This window comes from Benincasa hispida, chromosome 8 (assembly GCF_027475165.1).
Source record: "Benincasa hispida cultivar pf3 chromosome 8, pf3_genome.v1.1, whole genome shotgun sequence".
Taxonomy (NCBI): Eukaryota; Viridiplantae; Streptophyta; class Magnoliopsida; order Cucurbitales; family Cucurbitaceae; genus Benincasa; species Benincasa hispida.
Genome location: NC_143485.1, coordinates 35,115,694 through 35,135,878, shown reverse-complemented (window position 1 = coordinate 35,135,878; position 20,185 = coordinate 35,115,694).

The following is a 20,185-nucleotide window of genomic DNA, read 5'->3' as shown; positions in this document are numbered from 1 at the left end:
AGTTCATATGTCTATAATTAGAATTTAGTCCCTATGGTTTGATAAAAACTCTCACAAATAGTTCTTACCATATGGTTTAGGAACTATTTATGAGGATTTTACCAAACAATAGCGATTATTCTTTAAGTTTTATCAAATCTTAGAGATTAAATTCTAACTTTTAAAACATAGGTTGAAGTATAACTTTTTTGGAATTATAGGACCTAATTTATAATTTAACTATTTTTAAGTCAAAAACTTGATAAACATAAATTTGGAAGTTAGGATTTTATTGGTAGATTAAAAGGGCAAGTCATATGACACTTTAAATTATAAAAAGTTGTTATTTTAAAAGTTGAAGAAGTAGACTTGTAATTTATTTTAAGGTTCTTATAATTGGAAGAAAAAAAAGGTCCAAATTCTAGTTCATTTCAATCTATTAACATGACTGCTTTTACTATACTTTCTTTTTAACTTTTTTTTAAAGAAAAAATTACTTACATAAATTTAGTTTATGTACTCAATACTTTCTATTAAACAAATTAATACCAAAAATATATAAATTGGTACTAGTATATATCAAGCTCCCCAACATATATATACACAAATTTTTTAGGGAAAACGACCTTTTTAATTCCTCAATTTTTAGATATAGGTGCAATTTGTCCCTAAAGTTTCAATTTGACCATTTTAGTCCCCCATTTTTACAAAATAGGTTTAAAAAGGTCCCTATTATCATTTTCTACCTTTATTTGATATTTTTTTTTATTATTTTAAATATTAAAAATTGTTGTGAACTTGAGGAGGGAACACAAATACCAATAAAATATAATATTAAAATAAATATAATACAATATAATAATAAAATAAATAAATATTAAAATAAATTAAACATAATATATAAATATACGAAATAAATAAATAAATAAAATAAAAAGGATGAATTTCTCCACTTTCTCAATCTTTTTGGATTTTGCCCAATGTGTGTGTTTCAAAACTCACCAAATACCACTATTTATAGGCAATTTGGCAAGTAGGAGGTGGATTATATGGACACTAAGAATGAGTATTTACAAAACACATGACTATATATATGGAGTGTAGAGAGAGTGACATTTGGCTTTTTGACACTAAGAAGAGTATCTATTTTACACATAATATGTGATATTCATAATACTCCCCCTTAGATACCCATTATATATATATATATATATAATGCATCTTTAAAATCTCAATAGAAAAAAACTCATTGGGAAAAAATCCTAAAGAAGGAAAAAGAGTACATATTTCATATAATCTAATATTCTTAAAAAGAATACAATATAATTACTCCTCCTCATGGAAACATCACTTGAGATCTCTGAGTCGCTGCATTCCAATATTGTGCACCAATTTCTCAAAGGTTGCAGTTGGTAATAATTTTGTAAATAAGTCTGCTAGATTATCCTACGAACAAATTTTTTGTATAGTGATGTCACTGTTTTCTTCAAGATCATGAGTGTAGAAAAACTTTGGTGAAATATGCTTTGTTCTATCCTTTAATATATCCTCATTTGATTTGGGATATGCATGCTGTGAGGATTTGGGATATGCATGTTGTGTTGTTTTCAAATAATGTCGTTGGAAGATTTTTACTAGAAGACAAACCACATGTTCCACGAATGTATTAAATCATTAATCTTAGCCATGCACATTCTTGACTAGCTTCGTGAATTGTAAGAATTTCGGCATGATTTGAGGAAATAGTTGTTATGGGCTGTTTCTTTGATCGTCATGATATAAAAATTATTCTCCATGTACTAAGTAACCTGTTTAAGATCTAGCTTGTATGGGTTAAATAACTAATCTGCATCTTCACAACCAACTAGATCATAATTAGATTTATTAGAATAAAATAAATCAATGTAAATTAATTCTCAAATAAAACGTACCATATGTTTAGCTCTAGTCCAATATCCTCATTTTGGAGGAATATCATATATATGTAACAAAATTATTGAAAAATACTACAAAATACAGTGTATAAACTAGTAAAGCTATATAAGTGCACTTAATTTTCAAAATTTATAGTTCTAGATATTTTATATATAGACTGATGCAATTCCATTTACTCTATGCTTTATTTGCAAGCTAAGGCAAAATTTATCATCTCAATTTCTTTCTTCAGAAATTCTGTTGTGTTTGAAATCTCTTTAGGAGTTTCTGCTCAAATCATCAACATGTAATGAATCTCAAGTCGTGATTTCTTTATAAAAACACATGGACATATTGGATTGTTTTGATATCTTTCTTTCAACAAATATCCACTTAGACAGTTGTAACACATTCGTCCTGATTGTTTCAATCCATATTACGATCTCTATAACTTTATTGAATACAACTTCCAAAAATTATATTTATATGTTTTACCTTAAATTCTTCTGGGATTCTCATATAAATACCATTATCAAGAGATCCATATAAATATGTTGTGATTACATCCATAAGATGCATGTCCAGATTTTCATACACAGTCAGACCAATTAAATAACTTAATGTAATTGCATCCACAACTAGAGAATACGTCTACTCACAATCAATACCAAGTCTTTATGAAAAACCTTGTGCAACTAGTTTTGCCTTATATCTTGTGACGACATTATTTTCATTTATTTTCCTAAAAAATATCCATTTGTATCCCACAGGTTTGACACCTTCTGGTGTTCAGTCTATTGGTAAAAAAATATGACGTTTTGAAAGTGAGTTTAATTCTGCCTCGATTGTTTCTTTCCAGCTAATCTTTTCTATGTCGACATTCTTCAGCAGATTTTGATTTAGGATCTTCAATTTTAGATATAATATCAAGACCAACATTATATGTAAAATGTTGTCAATAACTACATTAGTTTGATTCCATTTTTTTTCTATCATAACATATGTTACTGAAATCTCATTATTATCTTTAGGTATTTCACCTTCCTCACTAGTCATGTTAAGGATTTCTTCATGGGTATTTATATCCTCAACCAAGTCTTCTTGACTATTTATTATTTTTCTTTTTCAATGATTTTTATCTTTGGAACCCATTGCAGGGATGGAGATCGAATCTCCCAGCGGAAGCATTTTTTTAGAACACCTTGCATCCCGCAATCTGATTTTTACATTAAACAAAATTATCGTACAAAAAAAAATAAAAACACGTAAATTATCATGCATTGGGAAAAAGATTGTAATGATTCTTATATTTGTAGATTCCCATGAACAATTCTCTCCAAGTTCCGACGAACGGATCTCCAACGATCTTGATCACAAACAATTTCTTGAACAATCTCAAACACTACCACGAGAATAATCTCTTCATTCACTGAGATTCCAATAGGGAGATAGGTGGTATCCAACTATTGGGAGAGAGAGGAGAAAATGGTTTTGGAGAGTAGAGAGAATTTTCTTATAGAAAATTATGCACAATAACACTAGGGTGTTGTGTATTGTTAGTCTTTCTCTTTGTTGAGAATGTTTGTATCACACTAGGGTGTTGTGTATTGTTAGTCTTTCTCTTTGTTGAGAATGTTTGTATCAATACGTCTCCCAAAAAGCCATAGGGAATTCTTTATATAGAGAATGGTCAAACTCTTTTTCTTAATATTTCTTTTTTCTATAATTAATTAAATAACACATATTTAATTAATTAGCCAATTTAATTAAATAACACATTTACTTAAGTAGTCCAATTAAATAACACTTATTTAATTTTAATTTGCACAATAATTAAATAACTATCTATACATTAAACCCAATTTAATGTATATATTTAACTATCATATACATCCCATGTATATGTGCAAAACCTCTATATTAATTAAATTCTTTGTGAATCTAATTCGCTTGAATTAAATTAATTTGAATCTTATTCAAATATTATTTTTCAGTTTAATTATAGATCATATCCATGATTAATTATATATTAACCACATTAATATATAATTTCCTCAAATTATTTTGAACAATTAAAATTATCCCTCTTAAGTATCCTTTAGTGTGCTAACGAGGGGAATTTTGGACATCTTTTCGCATGCAATCTAGCTTATAGATTTTAATATATTTCATTAGTATTATAACTCTTTATAAATTAGTGAATTATTAAATCTATAAAAACTTCGAGCATTCACATACATCATTCCACTATTTATTAAAACAATTTTATACTGGGTATCTGATGCCCTAGTTTATTTTATTTATTCTCAATACTCAATATTGTATATATATGTGTATATATATATATAAAATCCACTGGAGTTTTAGTCCAAGTGGGAGTTTGTTGGGTTGTATGTCCTAAAACTCACATTTTGTAATGCGAAACGTATTCTATTTTCAATAAATTGTTATCGACGTTTATTCAATAAAATTGTTGTTGAATATGTGAATTGCACTTGTAAAGTCTAAATCCAATAAACTAAAGATCCATGGCTATTATATGAATACATGAACTTTATGTGGAAACATAAGAGTGGATCAAGTTCAGTAAATAGCCAAAATGGTCTATAGTATACGAGTAAGGCCGGGTACCTTATTCTAGTAACACTATCGGATGTGGCCCACTCTATAGTTGTTACAATTTGTTGTAAAGTACTACAAATGAAGTGATCCTAATTCATTCATGTATTAACATAAGGAGTAGGGGCGTCTTATGCAATGAGTTTGCATTAAATCAGACCAAGAATTAAGTCACTCTTACTTTATAACATTTTTTACTGTTTAAGACTGACAATTTCAAAGCGATGGCCTAGGTAACTTGACCTTAATCCTGAACAAACTATGAACTCCTGTTTATTTGGGATTATCCTTAGATTTACATGGGTGAGGGTTGGCTCAACAGCGCTGGCTCAATAAGCCTCCCATTTCAAGGGTAAGATCGGGTAGATAGTTGGGGACATAGGGTGCAAGACGGAATTCACTCCTACCCGCTTTTAGGGATAGTAGAGAGGTTATTCCCTTAAGTATCGGGTCTTGAACAAGGGGCTCCACTCTCTCATTAGCCAGAGATGGACTTGGTTTAGTGATTGGATCAAACCAATTGTTCATTAGAGGATCAATGGGGTTTAAGAAGCAAGATGTAATCTCGGGGGTAAAACAACTTTTGACCCAACAATTATTACAAACAACCTATGAAGGGTTAACTTACTAATTATGCTTATATCGAGTAGACATAATATATCTACACTGAGAGAAGTGCAACTATTGGGCTGTAGTGGAGTGATCCGGTAGTTAACAAATGGTGGTTAATTAGGGTAACAAGTTTAGTCGGTTAATCGCGAATCGTTGGAGCCCATGATCTGTAGGTCCATGAGGTCCCCCTACTAGCTCATATCAGACTAAACCTTAGAACAGTATGACGAACGAATTTGAAGTGTTCAAATTCAGTTTTTGGAGCAAAACATTAAATATATACAATATATTTAACCTAATGTTTAATTATGAATTAAACATAAAGAGAGAGAAAATAGGAGATATTTAAATAAGATTTAAATAGCAAGATTATGAATAATGACTCATATTGATTGAGAATGGTGCTGGATTTAATATTAAATTTAATCAATTAAATTGTTTAATTAATTATTTAATATTAATTTAATTTTTAAAATTGATTATTAGAATTAATTTTGAAATTAAACGAAATTGGTCAAAATTACATTAAAAATCAAATTGTTGACTAGGTTAAAAATGCAATGAAAGTCAAATAGTTGACTTTTGACTTTTGAAAGATAAAAAGTCAAATTTGTTAACTTTGGACTTTGAGAGTCAAACTTTGACCAAGTTAATGGAAAGATCCAACATTTGTGAGTGGAAAATGCCAACTTTTGCATGGCTAAGTGTTGTCTTCATTTGAAGATACTTGTCCCACTAAATCCCACTTTGAGTTAGTGGATTCTTTAGTGTCAAATTCTCATCAAACTCAAAGTTGCATGTTTTGCATGTAATGGTCTTTAAAAGGGAGTGTTTAATGTATTTTAAAAACTCTTGGCCATAGTGAAAATTGAGGAGATATGTGATAATCTCATAACATTTTTCTCTCAAAGTTTTAGCCTTTTTCCTCTCTAAATTAGTCACTCACTAGATCCCACCATCTCGTTCTAAGGCCGAAAAATAGTCGGGAAGACCCTTGTAGTGGTCTACGAACAGTTCATGAGGAGATTGGAGCTAATTTAGAGAAGATTCAAAGTCTACAAACGTTGTATTCTTTTTCCCCTTTTATTTGATTTAATTGTATGCTTATCCTTTGTAATTAACCTAATTAGAGTACTTTAGATCCCTTTTTCTTCCACTGTGCATGTGTTCGTTCCATCATTTTAATATATAGTATGATGCATGGATATGCTTAGGTTAATCATATATCACTAACATAACACTTATATTATGATGCATGAACATGCTAATTCAATCATGCATCTATAAAAATATAACTCCTTATATTATGCATCTATAAAATATAACTCTTTATAGTTAATTATGATGCATGTACATGTTTATCCTAAGGTGGGTTTTTTTTTAATCTATATGACATACAATATGTAATATGAGTTCAAAAAATAATTTAATACATCCATCCAATTCATAATTAAATTAATCTGCAAAAGTTGGACCAATTTTGACACCCTAATGCAAAATTAATTGATTAAATTAATATAACTATTATATTAATTTAATTAATTAATTAATTAATAAAATTACAAAGAAAATTAGGTTAAAAGTTGCAGCTGATAGACCTTGCGCGCGCCGCCTCCATTTTGTCAATACTCGAAGTGTTGCAATGCTGCGACTGATGTGCGTTGCTTCTGCCTTTCAACGTTGCAAGGATACGATAGTAGTGTCGCAACGCTGATCGGCATAACACTCTTGTTCTACACATTTTCGGCTCCGAGCTTGCCCTGAACACCTTCGTTTCTTTTCGATCTCTTCAGCAATCGTTGATTTTTCGATCGACACGGACTTACAGACTCGATGCAAGAATTAAATTGCCCAAAAATACAACGAACCCTTACAATTTAATCAAATTAAAAAGTAATCTAGTGCCAAAATCGAAAACATCCAATTTTGCAAGCCAACATTCAAACATTCCATAATGCAGAATATGAAACCCACCTCTAAATGATTTTGTTTCGGAAAATACAAAGAACGAAGATGCAAAGAATTGGCTTTGATACCAATTGCAGGGATGGGGATCAAATCCCACAGTGAAAACGTTTTGTTAGAATGCCTTGCATCCCGCAATCTGATTTTTACACTAAACAAAATCATTTTACAAAATAGAACAAAAACATGTAAATTCGCATGCATTAGGAAAAATATCAGAATGATTCTTACCTTTGTAGATTCCCAAGTGCCACGAACAATCCTCTCCAAGTTCCAACAGACGGATCTCCAACGATCTTAATCACGAACAATTTCTTAAACAATCTCGAACGCTACCACGAGAGTAACCTCGTTATTCTCTGGGATTCCAATAGAGGGATATGTGGCATCCAACTTCTTGGAGAGGGGGAGGAGAAAAAGGTTTTGGAGAGTAGAGATGATTCTCTTAGAGAAAATTCTGCAAATAACATTAGAGCGTTATATATTGTCAGTCTTTCTCTTTGTTGAGAATGTTGTATTAGTGTGTCTTCAAAAGGGTCATAGGGAGATCTTTATATAGAGAAGGGTCAAGTCTTTTTCCTAACATTTTTATTTTCTATAATTAATGAAATAACAATTTAATTTTAATTTGCACAATAAATAAATAAACTATTTATGAATTAAACCCAATTTAATATATATATTTAATTATGATATACATCCCATGTATATGTGCAAAGCCTCTCTATTAATTAATTCTTTGTGAATCTAATTCACTTGAATTAATTAATTTGAGTCTTATTCAAATATTACTTTCGAATTTAATTATAGATCATATCCATAATTAATTATATTAACCACATTAATATATAGTTTTCTCAAATTAAATCAAACGATTCAAATTATCCCTCTTAAGTATCCTCTAGTGAGCTAACAAGGAGACCTGGTGGACCTATAGATGAGAAGCTCCAACGATATGAGATTAATTAACTAAACTCATTAACCAAATTAATCAATATTCGTTAACTGTGAGTACACTTTACTAAAGATTCATAGCTACACTTCTCTCACTATAGATATATTTCTGTGTCTACGGATATAAACCAATACCAGCAAGTTAGTCCTTCACAAATGTTCGTAACTTCAACTGGGTAAAATTACCGTTTTACCCTTGGGTTACCTCTAACTCCTTAAGTACCAGTGCTCTTCTAATGAACAACCTGTTTATGGTCCAACCAATAAACGAAAACTCCTCTCGAGCCAATGAAAGGGTAGACCAATTGTTCAAGTCTCGAAGACACCACATAAGGGAACACTCATCTACTTACCTTTAAGGTGGGAAGGAGTGAATTCCATATTGTATTATTATGTTCCCAGCTCTCCGTTCAGTCTGATCCCTAAAATGGTAAACATATTAGGTCGACGAACTCCTATTTTAATATGCCTACCATTTTAAAATAGGAACCTAACTATTGACCTTGGTGACTTAGTCTTAATCCTAAGCATATTATGCAAACTCATTATATAGGATACCCGCACTCGCGTGTCACCTACACGAACACGTTGGATCACTACGTTTGTATCAAATACAAAGTGGGTCGTATCCATAGTGTTACCAAGATAAGGTACCCAGCCTTATTTCTAAACTATAGACCCTTTAGATTGTATATTGAACATTGATGCTTGTATCTCTCTACATACAGTTCAAGACTCATAAGACATCTTTGGATATTACTTTATTGGATTTAGGGTTATTAAGACAAAATAGACAATAATACAAACAATAACATTTATGGAATCAACATCTATAACTCTTTATTGATGGCGGTCAATTAATAACATTTACTATTTATGAGTTTTAGGGCATAAAACCCAACATCTACTAGTCTACCATGCGTTTGGCATGTTCCAGACTCATTAGTGACAACTTGCTGTGTTGTGATATCAATTTTTTATGGAACATTTGCGGCTGGTATATGTGACTTAGTTACTCTCTTTGCATTTATAAATGCATATGGTAACTGATTTGCTATATTTTATAAATGAATTATCTTATGGACTTCAACTTCACATTGATCTGTATAGGGATTTGAGACAATAATGATGCATTCCACGTAATTTCTTTTTTCAACTTTTTAATTCCTCCCCCTAATGTTGGAAAATTTGTCTCATTAAAATGACAATCAACAAATCGTGCAGTAAATACATCACCTGTTAGGGGTTCAAGATATTTAATAATTGATGGGGTATCATATTCAATATATATTCCCAACCTCCTTTGAAGACCCATCTTAGCGCTGTAGTGGAGTAATTGAAACAAATATTATACATCCAAAAATTCTCACATGAGAAATATTTAGCTCATGGTCATAAACTAATTGTAATGGGGAGTACTTATGACAAACTACTAGCCTAATGTATACAAATGACGTTGCATGCAAAATAGCATGTCCCCATACACATGTAGGAAGCTTAGCTCTCATAAGCAATGATTTAGCAATTAACTGCAAAAATTTTATAAATGATTTTGCTAAACCATTTTGTGTATGAACATGAGCTACAGGATGTTCAACACTTATCCCAATTGACATACAATAATTATCAAAAGCTTGCGATGTAAATTCACCAGCATTATCAAGACAAATAGTCTTAATTGTATAATTAGAAAATTATGCTCTTAACTTAATTATTTGAGCAAGTAATCTTGCAAATGCAAGATTTCAACTTGATAATAAACACAAGTGTGACCATCTGCTAGATATGTCTATTAATACCATAAAATATCTAAATGGTCCACTTGATGGATTAATAGGTCCACATATATCACCATGAATTTGTTCTAAAAATACAAGTGATTCAATCCTCACTTTAGCTGGTGATGGTCCAATTATCGCTTTTCCTTGAGAGCAGGCATCACATGATAATGCATTAGATTGAAGAATCTTCTGGCTCTTCAATGGGTGTCCATTTGAATTTTCAATTCTTTTCATCGTTATAGACCCTGAATGACCTAATCTGCCATGCCAAATTGTAAATGTCTAGATTCATGAACTTCAGATTCATTGTTGCATATGTTTCAATTACTTGTATATGTGTAAAATATAATCTAGAAGATAAAGTAGGTAACTCTTCCAATATACGTTTTTCATATGAGACAGTAGATATGATATAAAGATACTCCATATTATTCTTTCTATTGGTCTCAATATGATAACCATTGCAATTTATATCTTTAAAACTAAGTAAATTTCTCTTTGATTGATTAGAGAACAATGCATTGTCAATAGTAAATTTTGTTCCTCTAGGCATTTGCTTTTCTATAGCCTTCAAACAAGTTCGTAGAATCTGATATCGTATTGACTTTTGCTTCCAGCATTGTCAGTTTGGAAAATGATTTTCTACTTATATGTATTGTATGTGTACTTGCACTGTTTGCCAGACATAGATTTTCTTTACTCATTTTTTAGTCACCCAGTATATGAAAATAATCCATATTTCTTCATTAAAAGAAAATAATTACAATAAGAAAAATAAAACTTGGAATATACAAAATTTAATATTAACTAAGGAAAAAAAACATGAAAGCAAAAAAAGGGAATATTAATACTAAATATTCTCAAAATCAAAAGAAATGCTTGTTATACCATCAAATGTGCCAATTTTCTCTTTAGGAGATTTGAAAAAATGTGCCATATCTAAATCTGTTATACTAGATAGGTAAAATATCTCATTATTCTAGTATGCAAAATTTGCTTGCAAATTTTTCCCTTTTTCCTTCAAGGGGGTTTGATAGAGATCAATTAAATGTTTGGACGTACGATAGGTACGTGCCCACTGCCCAATCATTCCACATTGGAAGCATTTATTTTCAACAATTTTTGAACTCTTATGTTGTGGAGTTTTTCCTTTGTGATCATTATTTTGTGTGGTTCTTTAGAAATTTGAATGATTAAAACGACCACCATGAAAATAATAATTATTTATTTATCTACCAAGATCACAACCTTGACCGTGACCACAACCTCGACCACGATTATTAACATTCACAGCATTCACTTCAGGGAATGACGTTGTTCCAGTTGGTCGAGATTCATGATTTTCCATCACTAACTCGTTATTTTGTTCGACCACGAGAAGACATGAAATTAATTCAGAATATTGTTTAAAACCTTTCTCTCGATATTATTATTGCAGGAACATATCCGAAATGTAGAACAATGTCTTATTTAACATATTGATTTAAAATTTTTGAGTCTCAAATGCATCCACTTACGACGAGCTTTAGGAAGAAAAATTGTTTTTCGATGAGCACATTTTTATGGCATCCAAGTGTATTTTGGCATCAAGCCCTAATGACAAATAATTCTAACCATCAATATCAAATGTTACAAATTCTAATTTTATAATATTTTCATAGTAACACTATTACAAAATATTATATATAAAACAACATTTAATTTATTAATTATAACGAAAAGAGAAAAACCAACATACCTTTAAAACCTACCTTTAGCGAGAAAAACAATAGGAGCTCGTAACGATAACTATTGTGAACTTAAGAAACACAATGAGAGCAGAGATACCAATATTAAAATAATATAATATATTTTGATATACTAATAAAATAAATAAATTAAACATAATATATAAATATATGAAATAAATAAATAACAAAAGTAAATAAAATAAAAATGATGGATTTCTCCACTTTCTTCAATTTTTTTGGATTTTGCCCAATGTGTGTGATTCAAAACCCACCAAATGTCACTAGTCAATTTGGCAAGTAGGAGATTGATCACATGAACACTAAGAATGAGTAATTACAAAACATAAGTATATATATGAAGTATAGAGGGAGTGACATTTGACTTTTTGACATTAAGAATGAGTATCTATTTTATATATAATTTATGATATTTATAATAAAAATGACATATTTAAATTTAAAAATAAAGAACAATTTCTCTCTCCTCTCACTTTCCATCATTCTCCTACCGTCCTTTTTCCTCTTCATTTTTCTCTCCCATTCTCCGATGAACTTGTATAACAACGGTGAATTCGAATCATCAGAATTTCCTCACTGTCTCCACTCGTCAGAAGCCTATCACGCATGCTGGAGACTGCTGACACAAGTCGTTTGCTCGTTGGAAGATCAAAATACGATCACGAAGAGCAAAGAAGAGAAAGTCGAAATTATCAGCGAAGATGAAGATGACATTTGAGGGTCTTGGAATTTGATCATGAACGATGGTTTCTATGTGGGTTTTTGAAGAATTAGACAGTCTTAACACCGAGGAGGGCTTTTTGGATTGCCATGATTGTTTAACAACGGTGCCACCGCTACTAGTTCTATTAAACGGAAAACCCAGATGGCAAAACTGTAAAACTCGATTGTTAAAATAACTTTCAACCTCCTTTTCCTTTTTGCAATCTCTTATTTCTTTTAAATAACAATTTTTTTTAATTGCATTATATAACTTCTCGTAAGGTGTTTGTAGAAATCATAAATAAATAATATTAAAAAAAAATGGCATTGCCCAAACTTGAACCAAAAACCTTTCATCATAACACTATTTGTGGTACAAATGTGAGAAATAGTAAATAGGGTAAAATACAATGGTTCTTAAGGTTGATGTTGCCGTCTTTTTGATCCCTAAGATTTAGAAAGTACCACTTTAGTTCTTGAGATTTAGAAAATAGTTCTAAATGATTATGTCAAATTTGACCATTAATTGATTAACGGAAAAATGATATGACAATTATTTCTAATAATTTTATATTAGTTTAAGCTTACGTGGCTTTATTTCTTTTATTTGTTCTCCACCTCTCTTCTCCGACTCCCCCTCCAAGTAGGTACATTTAACAACTAGTGCCTATTTTGCCATGTGTTTAATTTTTCATTCCTTTAAAATCTTTAGTATTTGTTATGTATTGATACGGTGTGTAGATATGTGTTTTCAAAGAAAATCAAGTTAGTCCAAATTTTCTATGAGATTTTATTTTTGTAATTACTTCTGTGTTTGTTTAAGTTTACTGGAGATCTTTGTATGAACAACTCAAAATTGAAGAAGCAAGAGAGCAAGTTTTCACATTTGAGAATCATTTCACAGTAGTTTCCGATGATTGGTCGTCTGTATCATTCTTTCAATCATTTATTTCCACACTTGAGTGGTTGGTGGGGCAACTGTAAGATGGTGATAACAATGGCAGCAAGACTGTTTTTTTTTTTTTTTTTTTTTTTTTTTTTTTTTTTTTTTTTCTTTTCTTTGTTTAGGAGAAGACTCATGGGGAGGGTGGAGAAGAACGAGAAAATATCAAATTATTAATAAATAAATAAATAAAGCAACTTAAGTTTCATTTATTAAAAAAAAAGAAAAAATTTCACTCCATTTGCAATGTCATTTTTCCATTAGTTAACTAACGGTCAAAACATAAGGACCATTTAAAACTATTACCAAACATCGGAGACTAAAGTGTCACTTTTAAAATCTCAAAGATTAAATAAACATCAACTCCAAGATAAAAAATGCATTTTGCCCTAGTAAATATTATGTGTTAGTTTTATTTGTGACAATTATTTCAAGATTGTTTTCTAGTGTATAGGAAAGAAGGTTAAAATACCATTTTAATCCTTATACTTTCAAGTTTGTTTAATGTTAGCCTATATCTTTAATTGTTCAAATTTAGTTCTTGTATTTTTAATAAATTTTTAATTTAGTCATTTAAAGTTGATTTTTATCAAAAAGTAGTTAAATAATAATAATATTTTTCATGTAAGAAAATATAATATGGGTATATGGTTTTTAAATTTATAGTAAAATTACTCATAAATAATAAAACTCATTTTCTAATTTTCACAATCTAGTATAATAAGCCACCATTTTAAATGAAAGGCATACAAGAGATGTCATTGGTGCGATTTCAATTTAGAAGTGATTAGCTAAATCGGCTAGCGATTGCTATGTAAAATCATCAATAATCTACTATCAATATTAGATTGACTGTACAACGTACTAGAAATTGTTCGGCAAGTCAAATTATAGGACTTTGAAATTCGCTGGTTACCTATATCGTTCCCAAAACAAGCACTGATCTTTTGGACATTACTTTACTATTACTTAATTCGTAACAACCTAACTTCTTAGAATTTGTGCTAGATTATTACTATATACATATATGCTTCTCAAAACGACACTTTTCATGAATTGACTAAAACCAAATAATTGATATAAAATAAATAACTTTTATTAAAATTAAACTAAAAAAAACTTTAATCAGGGTGCCCTTAATAAAATAAAGCATCACTGAAAATTTTTATCTAAAACAACCATCGGTGTAGAAACTAAAAGTTTTCTAAATTCAATTACAAAACTAAGATTTAAAGACATGTAAACATGGAAACATGAGCGGAAGCATCTAACTAATCCTAGTGGCATGGTCACAGATTCATCATGTTATTCGTCGATGTATCTTTACCCTTACCTAAAAACATAAGATAATAAAGAATGAGTATAAAATACTCAGTAAGTAACCCCACTACCGGGTTTATAATAAAGAATGAGTATAAAATACTTATAAGTAACCCCACTACCAGAGTCAGGTTATGCACTTATATACAATAAATGCTACATACTGATAGACTATGAAGCACGAATACTTCATATGAGGCAAAGAATCCGTACCAGACACATATCGGATACCGATACTTCCAGATACTTCCAAAATACGTATCTGACACGCGATTTGACGTATCTATTTCTACGCGTACCTTTTTTTAAAGAAAAAAAGACAAGCAACTCATTTAATCTTTCTCAATCTAAATCTAGGCAACCTATTCAAAAACCTCCCACTACTCGAGTCCAAAACTAAAAGGACAAAAATAAATAAAAGACCAAATCCTAGAATCATCTAATCTTCATCTTCACATTTGAGTTCCCACAAAATCCACCAAAATATAAACCCTTTGGATATCTTCAACAATTCAATGAAAAAGTTGTTCGTTTATCTTCATATTTCTCCCTCTAATCTTCTTCTTCTTTCTAATATGAGTCATTTTTCTATTGCATTTTATTAACTATTGTAATTCAACATCTTAGATGTTGCTTTTTTAGTATTGTATTTCAGTGTTTGTATTCTATTTTGTACTATTGCTATTAACTTGTATACTAAATTTATCTATATCCTAGATTTTTTTAAGAAAAAGAAAATGTACCTTCAACATACCAGTATCCTATTTTTTTAGAAATATATATATTAAAAAAATATATAAAAAAATGTCGTATCCTTAGAGTTATCCGTATCTTAGTTTTTTAGAAAATTGACGAATCACCATATCCGATCGTATCCGTATCGTGTAACTATGTCTGTGTCTGTGCCCCATAGCTGATAGGACATGCATATGATAAGCTAAGTCTTGGATGGTCATCTAGTAAGTGATTTAACTCAATCTAACACACATCTGGTGGTCCGAAGACTCACAAACATAATAGGGCACCCGTCAGCACCCAATAATATAGTAGGAAACTTGTCAGTTTTTGGTAACATAATAGGAAATCTGTAGGCTTACAGTAACATAGTAGGAAACTCGTTGGTTTCCGATAACATAGTAAGAGACCCTTTGGTGTTTAATAACATAGTGGAAAATCCGTCAGCTTCCGGTAACATAGTAGTGTTAGGAGAGTAAATCGTCATTCTTATCTATGGACATATCATGCTTTCAGTAAATTTCACAGCATAAATCATAGTACATACCTCATGGTCCCATACATAATCATATCAGTAACATACTTAAATCAACATGCTCATACAACAATACCTAGAAAAATTTTGAATAACCCCTCTGAACTAGGGATATTAGTAAAGGTCGTAATAAGGAGACTTTAATAAACTTGTTAGAGTGAAGCCTCAATTTTGATAATGTTTGCTTCAATGGGATAAAATAGGATATCCTCATCATGTAAAGTTATTGTACACTTTTAAAGAATATTTAAAAAGTAGTTATTAATAAAGTTTGGCTTTTATTTCTATATCAAAGGGGATATGTTCTAAATTTGGTTCCTTTTATTTGGGTTTAGTTTCAATTGATGAAATAATTGTGATTTCCTTCCTATATGGTTTAAACTTCATAAATATTATGATTTGGTCTATATAGTTCGAATAAACTTAAAATCATTATTTTACATTAAAAAAAAAGTCACCATTATTTTTTCTTTTTCTTAAAAAAATATATTTTTTATTCATTTTGTTTAAATATTAACTCATCGGTCAGGTAAATAAACAAAGGTGATAAATGTGATTTTAGTTAACAACGTATCAATGATCTGTAAAGACATAAATAGTTTATCGAGTTTGACTAAACAATAATGTGAGGAAAATTAAAATTAATTGGTAATTGTATTTTTTTAAAAAAAATTACTAACAACATTATCATATTAGAATAAAAATAAAATTAAAATTGGCAACGTCCGAACTTAAATTGAAAATCTTTAGTATGTTAGACTGACGTGATAATCAACTATACCACGATACCAATTTGCTTCAATGACTTAAAATATCACTATATTAATATAATAATAGTTTGTAACTATTTTTTTTTAGTAACAAACAGACAAGATAGATCAAACTGAGGCCAACTTATGGATAACAACATTGCAATTGCAATTAACTGAGTAAAAAATCTTGTAATATAACCACTAGGATGGCATAACAGAAGGTTGGATTTGGATTGACTAAAAAAATATATATATAATTTTTAAATAATTTTTTTTTATATAATTTTTTTTTGATAAAAACTATTAAAAATTCTCTTCAAAACTTATTTGAGTGGTTGTCAAACACTAATTTCTTTTTAAAATGACTTATTTTTTAAATTAAACATTTGAAAATGTATTCCAAATACATCAAACATCTTGAAACTTATTAGAGGCATGCCACTAATTTCTTAAAAGAAGATTCTAGAGGATCTTTAGATCTATTTCTAGCCAAAGAAGAGAAAGACTCAACTCCATGTCCTTGCTCCTTTAATGTGAAATAGTTTGAATAATTAGTCACTACAAGAAATTTAACTTTTTAGGTCTAAAATCAGATGTATAATGTCGATTTAAAAAAAAGTTGATCTTTGATGTCGATTTTAAATTGATTGTAGATCCCCATTTATTTTTTCTAAGTAAAGTATCATCTATCTTTCATTTAATTGGTGTAATAATTTTCTTCTATCTCATTTCTCACTTCTTTCCTCCAAATCCTCCATACCCTCTTCTTTCTCACTTCTCTCATCCAAACCCTTGCTATTCGTTGTGGGTGAAGAGTCTACCGTGGTCTGTCGATTGTTGATCGTGAGTACAGGTCCGTTCGCCGTGCAGATTCGGCATCAGCTCGTCGATTGTGTTCGTCGATCCAACCTCCGTGTGCAAATCCAGCCTCTGTTTTTCTTCAGTCATCGTACACCCAAGATGACCTATGGGGTCAGGTCCCTGCAGGTCCCCGACCCAATCATGGCGGGGAGTCCCCGACTCCGAATACGGGGTCAAATTGGGGATTTAAATCTGACCCCTGGTTGGGGACGGGGAGGGGATCCCCACCCCGTCTCTAACCCCGAAGCCAAACCCCAACCCCGACCCAATTTTTTAAATTGTTAATATATAATAATAATAATAATAATAATTAGAAAAAACCTGAAGCTACTGTTGCTGATTTTGTTTTTAATTTTAATAATTATTATTAATATAATATATATATATAAAATAAAAAGTGGAGAGTTTTTCCCCCAAGGACCCAAATCTCTAAACGGATTCCCGACTCCGACCCGATCCCAAAACGGGGAATGGGTTGGGGATGGTGACTAAAAATCTCCACGGGGACGGAGATGGGGAATGCATCCCTGCCCCTGCTCCGGTCCCGACCCTGTTGCCATCCCTATATTGCGAATCCCACCTCCATTCTCAGCAAGTTCATATAGGACCTCAATGCCTTAAGAAATTTTCAGATCTTTAGAACATTTTTAATTTGTTTGCTATTTTATCCCTGAGTAGTAAATGGAGGAAGATGAAGCTCGCTCTTGGTTTGAATCTTTGTGTTTTTGTTCGAAGAACTTCTTCACCTGCTTGAGATCTGTCTATTCAGACCCAAGCTTTCCTCTCCCGCTTTTCTGGTGCGAGCCACTGCCAAGAAGAATCACGACAATTCTCCATCTCCTGGTACTTTTTCTTTTTTTTCCTAAATTCTTTCACTTTTCGGCCTTTGATTTAATCCTCCCCAATTCTCTTCTTCTTTCTTTACGCTTAGTTTCTTTTTACATTTCGATTATTTACAGTTCAGACTTAATCAATGCTAGTCAAAAGACATAACGAAGTGCAACACACCATCATCAAGGCTGCAGGTGTGGGCATCACAAAAATTGTATAGAATACTTCAGGGTAAACTTACCAGTTCGTACACATGTATTACCGCGAGGAACCTTTATATTTTCACAGATGTGTCAATTTGTTAAGGGTGTTTTGTTGTGAAACCTTGCATATGTGCATTTAAAGGTGTAAATGGAATCATTTTATTGTAACCACTGAGAATAATAGCAATTCAACAATTATGATAATTGATGTGAACAAATAGGCCCTTCTACGAACAACTATCCAGTCTGTAAATCAGCCTTTCCACACTCGAGTTTTCCACCTCAAAACTCATTCCTGAAAGTTCCCTCTTCTTTCTAGTTCTTGTTGCTGGATCAATTTTGTTAGAAATTCTTGCAAATCCTTCTTTTTTAATTCATCTGTGTTTTATTGTTGATAACTTGATGTGTTTGCTGTTGTTGAAGAAACTAAAAAGGGAAAGGCAGAGAGGAAAACCCACATTGATTCCTTCTTTAAATCCTATATAAATAAAATATTTACCATTTTTTGATTGTTTGTTTAAGACCCACATTGATTCCTTTTTTAAATCCTTATTTCAATAAAACTTCATCAAACTCTAATTGGGGATTGAGGACATAGATGTGAAGACAAAAGTGGTGATTTTTGTCCAAAGAGGTCAATGGAAATTAATAGAATGTAAGCCAAAAGAAGGTTGAATGGAAAATAGCAGTGGTTATTAAGCATCCACAAACCAAGGTACTTCTCTATCACTCTTTTTCCTTCTCTTTTACACTTGCATTTAGCAGCTCTAAGCTCTTCATTTTAGTGCTTTACTTGCAATATAATGAAAATTACTTGTTGTATAAGACATTTTCAATTACTGTAATTTTCTTAAACCCCAACGTGGGCATGTTTGTTCAAGCATGAGTTGTTGACATGTTTTGTATGTAGTTGATTTGATATTGGTTACTCTTTTTGGGGTTTGGAAGTTTTTCTTTCCAAAATTTTATTTTTCTTCACCATTTGGCACTTCTATTGTATTGGGTGATGCAGAATTTGTGTTATGTATAGTTTTTTCTTAGTGGAGTTTCATGGAAACTATCCCACGACCTTGTGGAAACTATTATTTTGCAAGTTATTTTGCTAATCATCGATGTTTTGTTTTGCCCTCGATGCACAGTTAATCATAACTGATTGAAGTTATTGTTTGTTTGACTATTTGTTCAATCCTCCCTGTCATAGTGGTTGTGATTCGTCATAATGCTACCGTTAAAATATGATAATGTTCCCTAGGTTTTTAATCCTTTTAATTTCATGCATAGAAGGTTTTACTTTTAAAATATTTCACAGAATGTTATCTTCATTTTCTTGTTGCCGGTATTTTAGGATCTTTGGGTTTGAAAGTGCATGAAAAATAATGGATAACTATGAAGCATTTTCCAATTCTTTATTACGCTACTTCCTTTATGATAAATGTATTGAACTCAACTTTGTGAGTGACTATTATGATTATTTGGTCAAATTGATATAACAATTATGAATATGTTTTATTTTCTTTGTTATCTAGTTTTATTTCCTTCTTCTAATAAGTTAGTTAATTTTTGCGTTTGTTGAAATCATAATATAAAAGCAATTAAGATTTTATTTTGTACATGTACGGATAAGAGAAATATTATTTTTTAAAAAAATATATTATTCATTTGCACGTGCTTAACAGAAAATATATGTATATATTTTTTGTTAATGTCAGGTTTTAACTCTTTGATCGACAT